This window comes from Tupaia chinensis, unplaced genomic scaffold, assembly GCF_000334495.1.
Source record: "Tupaia chinensis unplaced genomic scaffold, TupChi_1.0 Scaffold000046_3, whole genome shotgun sequence".
NCBI classification, from domain to species: Eukaryota; Metazoa; Chordata; class Mammalia; order Scandentia; family Tupaiidae; genus Tupaia; species Tupaia belangeri.
The window spans coordinates 4,891,018-4,899,464 of NW_006159504.1; the positions used below are offsets into that span (position 1 = coordinate 4,891,018).

Sequence of the window (8,447 nt, forward strand, 5' to 3'; positions counted from 1 at the left end):
CACACACACACACACACACACACTCAGGTCTCAGTGCTGGACCCTGCAGTGGCTGAGGCTGTCAGGGAAAGCCACAAGGGGGCAGTGCACTCTGCCTGGGTACAGGAAGGCGTCAGAACTCTCCAATTCCTACTGTAAAAAAGTGTGGAAATGGCTGAGAGCCAGTGACAGTCTCAAAGGGTTGCATTTTGGGTTCCAACAAGGCAGCCTGCTTTCCTCTGGACCTGAAACCAAAGCCGCCATAGGATGTTACGGAAGAGGAAGAGATGCCCAAAGACAGACATACAAGACATTCCAGAGAAGTGCTGAGGAGAGCAGAGGGTGGCCATCACACCTGGCGTCTCTCTCCAGAAACTAAATACCCACATGGAGGAGAAGAGGACAGAGAGAGAAGAGAGAGAGGAATCCTAAATTGACTTGAAACTAAGCTTTATACTGAAAGAGTCCGAGCTTATTCTGAGTTAAGGTGATTAAGATTTCCAAGGTCGGGGGACCAACAGCTAGCGTAATGGCTATGTCACTGGACTCCCATGTAGTTGACCGTGGTTCACGTCCCGGACCCGGTGGCTTGAAACTCATGCCGGGTGTGTGTGCATGTGTGCCCAAGATCCCGAGAGGAGAATGGAGGAGAAGGGATTGTGGTGTGGCCATCCCCCCTGGGGGGTGATTTCTTGCTTTCTGTCTCTCTGTCTCTCTCTGTCTTTCTGGCGAGCACATGCACCCTATGGCGAAAACCTCTCCCGTCCAAAAAAAAAGATTTCCAAGGTTAGTAGAAAAAGGGGCTGGGACTGTTCTTATGTCAAGGCCACCAAAGTACAATTTACGTGCTGTAAGATCCGTCTTTCATGGGACGTGGGGTGATGAATTCAGCAAACTAGGATGGAATATTTTCATCATCCCCAAAAGTTTCCTCTTGAGGAGAGTCTACTTTAAGCAGTTAGAGAGAATTTTTAAAGTTATGTTTTGTACCCTTCGAAGCTATCATTGTGGGCCAGCCGTGTACACAGCAGTTCAGGGCTACAGAGAGAAAGCTGGGTCCCACGTGGACCTTGTTTCAAATCCCAGTTGAAAAATATGCCAGACGTGTGCGTGTGTGTGTGCGTGTGCGTGTGCTTAGGGTCTTGATGGGATGGAGAAGTAGAGGAAAAAGAGATTTTTACATGACCCGGCCCTTTGGGGGAAAGGGGTTCTCTCTTTCTCCCTCTCTCTTTCTATGTCTCTGATAGGCACACATGTTCCTCTGGCCTAAAAAGAAATACTTCCAAAAAAGTTACAACTGTGAAGATTCAAATATACTACATGATGGTAAAAACAAGGCAGATACCATAACAGCCTGGGCCATATCTAGAAAGATGATCTCAGACATGATCCTTATCTGTTTTTAAATGACTATTGCAAGGGACTGAAGTCAGTTAACTGCTTATAAAATAGTTTGCGTGGTCTGTGATTCTGATCAGAACTCCATTTGAAGGTTCGCCTTCTAATATCCTACCATGACAAGAAGTTTATCTTTCTCTTGGTGGCCTCTGGATTGCCCAGGGTAAAGTCAAGACTGCAGATAAGAGGTGAGGACAGTCCTTTCCTAAGCTATTTGGAATGGCATTTTTTTTTGGGGGGGGGAGAGGTATTTTGCTATAGGGTGCACATGCTCACCAGAAAGACAGAGAGAGACAAAGACAGAAGTGAGAAATTACCCCCCACCCCAAGAAGGATGACCACGCCACAATCCCTTCTCCTCCATTCTCTGCTCAGGATCCTGGGCATACATGCACCTGCGCCTGGCACGAGTTTAAGCTACCTGGTCCGGGACCTGAACTGCAGTCGGCTACATGGGAGTTCAGCAACATAGCCATTACACCAACCGCTGGTCCCTTGAAATGGCATGTTTTAAATACTAGGACTCTCCAAAGAGTTTATGGAAAATAACATATTATGGAAAAATTATACATGGATTTCAGATTTTTTGCACTTAAAATACTTCATGCTTTAATCCACTTTTTCTATGAATTTTTGAAGTCAAAAGTTTATCTGTAGAAGTGAATTTAGTCCTCCATCAGATGTCTCTTCATACCTATACATACATAGAGTGTTAAGGACCAATTTATGTGTCAGGAGAAGGGCCCCCGCTAACCTCATCTAAGACGGCGAGAGCGAACGTCCATGAAGAACTGAGGCCCAAACACCAGGACACAGGAGCCGGCACAGCCTGAGCCTCAGTGTGCCACTGTCAGCGTCAGACCGCGACAATCGAGTAGCTGAGCCAGACGATTTTCCTCCCAGATTTTGCAGTGATCGCCAGACAAATGCCCCAAAGGGAAGCAATCTCCTCAATTTGGGACGATTTTGAATAAAGAGTGACAAAACATTTAACAATTCTGTTACTAGGTCACTCGACGTTACTGCTATCTGCAGCCACGGCTGTGTGGGCACGGTTGGCCTGTAGAAGAGGAGCTGCCCCGAGCAGCTCCTGCAGGGATGTGCTCCTTGGAGTGAGGGTTCCTGGGGCTCCCACTTGGAAACCCCATGCTTCCTAGGGGCAAGGCTCCTGTCTTCCAGGTTTGAACACTAGGCCTCGCCCATGTGGTGAGTGCTGAATGAATGAAGGAATGCTTCCTCATCCAGCCATCAATAAGTGTTGTGTGCTGCCCTCTGCTGGTTGCCCAGAGAAACACTCAAGTACGAGTCACCTAAGCGCTGTGGCCGCCCTTCCCTAGAATTGCTCTGCCCATGCTGCGTCCACTATCCGTACTTACAGAGCTACCTGAGGCTGAGTGAGTCATAAAAACGGAAGGTTATGGGCCAGCCAGCGGGGTGGTTGTTAAGGTGGCTGAATTCCACATGGCTGGCTGCTTGCTTTGAGTCTCAGTGCGGCTGCCACTGGCAGCAGGCTGTGTCTTGAACAGAGCGGCTGCCCATAAGTTTCTGCCTGTTCTGGTCTCCACTCCTTAGAAACACGCCAGAGCTCCAACACAGGGCCTGCCGTCATGGCCTTACCACACACAAAGGCCCCTCTCAAAGATGAAGTTTTCACGGAACACGTTTACAATATAACTGAGGTGGGGGTTTTTTAATAATTATTTTATTGTATTTATTATTATTATTATTTGTACATTTGATCAGAAAGAGACAGAGAGAAAGTGAGAAAGCAAGCCACCTGTTTTGAGATTCGAAGCATGGTCAACCATGTGGAAATACAGCCTCTAACCAACACGCCACCTGCTGGCCCCATGTAACAGAGTTCTAACATGAGCTTTTGTGGGGGGTCACCCAAACTCCAGCACAGGCTGACATTCCCAGAGTTTGCTCCCCTGTTAGGGCCACTGGAACTTGTCTCTTCATTCCCAGCTTTACCGGGTCCCTGCTTCACTCGATGGTCCACCCTTGGCTTCTGGTCATTTGACACGTCTCCTGGTCTCGGGTTCACAGTCACCAGGGGAATGGAGAGCACAACCTGGCTTCCCAGACTCCATCCTTCCCTGAGAAGCACCAACCAACGGCCTGGAGGAATGGAAGAAGGCAGGGAGGAGGGGAAGGAACAAGCGTTCTCAGTCCTTGTCTCAGATCGTGCTGGGAACGCCTCCCAAGGGAGCCCATCTGAAACACTGCCCCACTTGAACACACTCTGACCCGGTGGTGGTACTCTGGTTCCACACCACCTCAGATCTCTCACTCTGCTAAGAAAAACATCTCCACTTGTCACATAAGCAATAGGGTCACATAACAAATCCCCCTGCCACCCCAGTGCCAGCGTCCACTCTCCTTACACCGTCTGCAGCTCAAATGGCCATTAGGAAATGACCTATGGGGCTTACCCTAGAGAGACGAGCCCTTGTGCAGGCGTGCGTGTGGACATACATATGCACATGCAGGTGAACACGCGCACAGGACTCCACGCTGGACTCAGTGGAACTTGTGGGGCTTTCAGTCTCCTCCGTCCCTAACGAGAAGTCGCTCCGGTCAGGTCCTTTCAAACATTCAGCCCGGGTTTAGAGGCAGTGTTCTCCACAGTCTGGGACAACCGGCCGTCCTGGGCCATCATCTCTCAGCACCCTTTCCTGCGGCCTGGGAGACATTCTGGGTGCTCGGACTGGGGGCGACCTCACTGGATAATCATGAAGCCCCAGCAGGAGGCTGGAAGGCCATGGCGTTTCCATTCGTGCTCGCGTCATTGTCGCTGCACAGACTATTGTTAGTAAATACCGCTTGTTTTCCTGGGCAGCTTCCTAATCGGAGAATAAACGAAAAAGGGTAGTGATTGTGCGTGTGTTTGAGAGACGTCCCTCGTCCCTTCTAGTCATGATCCGACGCCTTTCCCACTCGCCTTCTCCCCGCGCCGCTCTCCGACCTGGCAGTGAGGCCGCCCTGCAGCGGGGAGCGCGGTGGGCACTGCCCGGGCGCTAGGCCCCGCTGAGCCGCCCAAACCCCCGGCCGAACCTGCATCTGGAGTAATTAGCAGGCTGTTTTAGTGCTTTCTCTCAGGTCAGGAACCACGCTTTCTCAGCACCGACTGTGGGCTGCGGTGTGAGCACGGTACCGATGGCGCAGGGAAACCGGCTCTCGGGAACACACGGTGAATGGTTCGGGTAACCGCGCGCACAGTTCGGCCCCGGCTGCGCTGGAGGTTTGAGATCCCACTGCACACCCGGGGCAAGGCGGGGACACGCTCTGTGGTCGACGACGGGGACCGGCCTTCCTGCTCTTGGTCAGAACTACTTCTCTTTTCCTGAGGAGGAAGTACCTCTGAGCTGGGAAGAATACGAGGCTGGGGCAGGGAAGGGCCAGGGAAGGGGGTTTCTGGCACTTCTCTAGAAGGTCCCTAGGAAGGCATCCAGGGGAAGGTCCCTTGATTGGAGACCAGACCCAAGGACCTGGCCCCATGCAGAGGCCCAGGAAGGGCCCACAGAAAGGGCAGAGCCTGGGTGGGCAGGAGGCCTGGAGGTACTGAATCCCACATGGCCAGTCTGCTGTTCCAGGCTTGGGCAGGGCTCGGAAAATCATGCCCGCTGCCTCCAGAGGGGAGACTGGAGGAGAAAAGACGGTGGCCTGAGGGGCAATTTCTCTCTCTCTCTCTCTCACTCTCTGACCTCCCCCCCACCCCAACAGTGTCTGACAGTACAAAAAAAAAGAAAAGAAAAGAAAGAAGAGAAGAGAAAAGAGAAGAGAAGAAGGAAAAGAGAAGTAGAAGAAAAAGAAGACAGGACAGAGCCTGAGGGCTACTGGTTTCCTGCCCGGCCTTTGGAGAGCAGCCAGTCAGGGCACAGGACACACGGTAGGGCCTTGACGGTTTTGCAAGGACTTTAGCTGTTATACTTAGTAAGTCAGAAACATTTGGGGCCTTATAAACAAAGCAGTGACATAATAGCATTGATTTTTTTTATTTTTTAATTTATTTTTATTTATTTATTTTTGCTAGAGGGCCTGGGCACTTGCTAGATACAGAGAGAGAGAGAGATGCCCTCCCATGAAGGATGGTCATGCTCTAATCCCTGCTCCTCCATCTCCCCCACCTTTCAGGATTTGGGGCACACACACACACCTACCCCATGTGTTCCTCAAGCCACCAGCCTTGGGACTCTGGTGTTTGGCTGGCCATGTGGGTTCCACCTGCCTTAACCACCATGCCAGGGGCTGGTCCATTCCATTAATATTTTAAGAGTCAGCCTGGCTGCGGGTTGAGAATAACTACACTGATCTCCACATGTTTTTGCAGAACCAGCAGTTCTCCTGGTAGCAGCTGAAGGCTGGGAAGCGACAGGGAGGGCCAGACGAGTCACAGAGAGAGGGCAAAGGCTAGCTTTAGCGCGTGCCTCCTGCCGGACAAAGGCCTTAGTCACGCGCTCTCACGTGCTCACACTGTCCCCTGGGCACAGCTATTCTCTCAGAAACAGCGTCCTAGCTTGGATAGTAAATCTTCTGGTGATCACCCAAGGAGTGCCCCATGTCATAAACAAAGTTAACAGAATCCCCTGCATCCCCTGTCCCAGTCTGCAAGGCGCCGTGGACACCGGATTTCAACCCAGACTCTGTTTCTGTGAGCGAGAATCGGCTCGTTGATAAAATGTCTGTCTGACTGTCTGCTCAGATGTCCCCCTCCCACACTGATGGGTATTGTGATAAAGGCCTACACGTTCAAGAAAACGTGCTGGGTTTTGTTTGTTTGTTTGTTTGTTTCTTTTCACTTACTTTGGTTTAGTTATTATCACCTAAACCTTGCTGTAGGCTCTCGGCATGCATGTGAGAAAAATGCTTATTTTCTAACTGCATAAAATCTGATAAATGCAAATATTTTGAAGCAGACACATTTCAGTCATGACGGCTCTTTTATATGTTCTCAAGTAGCTGGTTACTTATTGACGTGAAGTAAACTGCTGAGCTTACTCCTGCCAAGGCTGGCAGCAAACCTCTCTTCACCCGCGGACGTGGCCCCACGCCTCACGTCCCGATATCATCCATCTCTCCTGAAGAGGCCACCCCGAGCTGAGTCGGCGTTCTTCACCTCTGGGCATCCCTGCCAGGCCATCAGCTAAAGAGTCCTAAGGACAAGAAGCCAAGGGCAAGCCGTAGCTTCTCGGTGCCTTTCCCTGCCAACATGGCAGACGGAGAATAAATCAGAGGATGGCGTGGATCGGGCTCAGCTTGGCAGTGCCAGCCGCTGGGAGGGGACCGCTCCAATCCCACCAGCAATCTAGCTCAGCCCCAGAGAATGATGATTTATGGACTAATGGTATAAAAAACACTTTGCTTTTGAAAACATTCCAGTAATCTTTTGAAAAGAAAAGGCAAAGTCACAAAATTAATTGGCTTAGAGGGTGAGTGCCAAATGCATGGAAAACCACTCTTTTTGTGCTACTAAATTAAAGAAATATACAGTCCTCAAGAAAGAAATATAGAGTCCTAGTGTCCCTAGGACTCTACCAGCCTAGCAATTCTGAGGTAAGTATTAATAATCTAGTTTCTTTCTTTCTTTCTTTCTTTCTTTCTTTCTTTCTTTTTTTTTTTGAGAGAGAGAAAGATTTTTGCTACAGGGCATGTGCATTCGCTGGAGAGAAAGAAACAAAGAGAGACAGAAAGGGAGAAATCACCTCCCAGGGGAGATGGCCATGCCACAGTCCCTTCTCCTCCATTCCCCTCTCAGGATCTTGGGCATGCACACACAACGTGCCCAGCGTGAGTTGTAAGCCACTGGGCTGGGACTCGAACCCCATCAACTACATGAGAGCCCAGCCACATAACCATAACACCACTGGCTGGTCCTAATAATCTATTTTTTTTTAAATCCCTTCCTCATTGTTCCTTGTGTTCTTTCTGGAACACTGCAGAATGCCTTGACAGGTAGATAGACAATCCAAAATACTTAAGGTCACCCCTCCTCACACCGCCTTTCCACCCCAACCACAGAAGCATCAGTTTAGTGGTTTGAATTTGCAGTGGGCATCTCTTGATGTCATGGGAACAGTGGATGAACCCCTGGTGGCACTTTCTAAAACATGGGACTGCACATGCCAAGACTGTCCCTTGCTGACCAGAAGGCGTTGGTCCCTACTTAATCCCTGAACATTGGGTGTCATTCTCTTGACATTTTCTTATTTTAATCATTTTCCCCTAAATGAGCAAATATTCAATCTGGGAAAGGGGTGGTTTGGTTGATTTGTCAGAATCTGAGAAAAACTGGGGAAAAAAAACAACAACTGTGAAAGATTAGCCCTAAGAATCATTACGTTATATAATTTTGTTGGAGAAAATGCCTTGAGAAATGGTTGGTGTACTTCAGCTAAGAAACTACCCCTTTAATGGGAAGTCCTAATGGATAAAGTGTCATTAGCACATGTGGGGAGAAGATGAGCAGAAAGATGCAGGGGAGACATGCTGAGCCTTTATTGCTGCTCAAGTTAAACGAACCCAAAATCAATAGTTCATTTAAAGTACAATGCAGTTTCTTTTGTATCTTGATCTTTAAAAGAAAAAATAGAAACACACACGACTGCCTTCTACATTTTTTTTGCATGCAACAAATTGTGCATATGTCAAGTAAGAGGCAACTGGAAGAAATATAAAATAGGTGTCCATAGAGTTTAAATAAAGTTCATTTAAAAATAATGCAGCCTCTGAAAACACTACACTACAAATTGAGACATAAGTAATATAGCAGGTCAATACAATTTCTTTTGTTCTTCTTTTTTTTAGTGGTACCATAAATTTCTTCTTCTACTACTTTTCTTCTTCTCTCTCATCTCTTTCATCTCTTCCCTCCTTCTCTGATTTGATTAGCCAGAGGGTGTGTGTACCCACTGGAGACAAAGAGAGAGAGAGAGACAGAGATGGAAAGCAAGGAAACAGCCCCCACCCATGGAGGGTGGTCATGCTGTGGTCCTTTCTTCTCCACCCCTCCCTCCTCTTGGGATTTTGGGCATGCATGCACGTGTGCTTGGCACGTTTCTCAAGCCACA

The 8,447-nt window shown here is 48.9% G+C and overlaps 1 protein-coding gene across 3 annotated transcripts in view; it reads right to left on the minus strand.

The window, feature by feature from the left end:
* LOC102475006 (lipoxygenase homology domain-containing protein 1-like) overlaps positions 1-8,447 on the minus strand; it is a 76,834-nt gene that overhangs the window by 30,443 nt on the left and 37,944 nt on the right. The gene's annotated exons all lie outside the window — the stretch shown is intronic.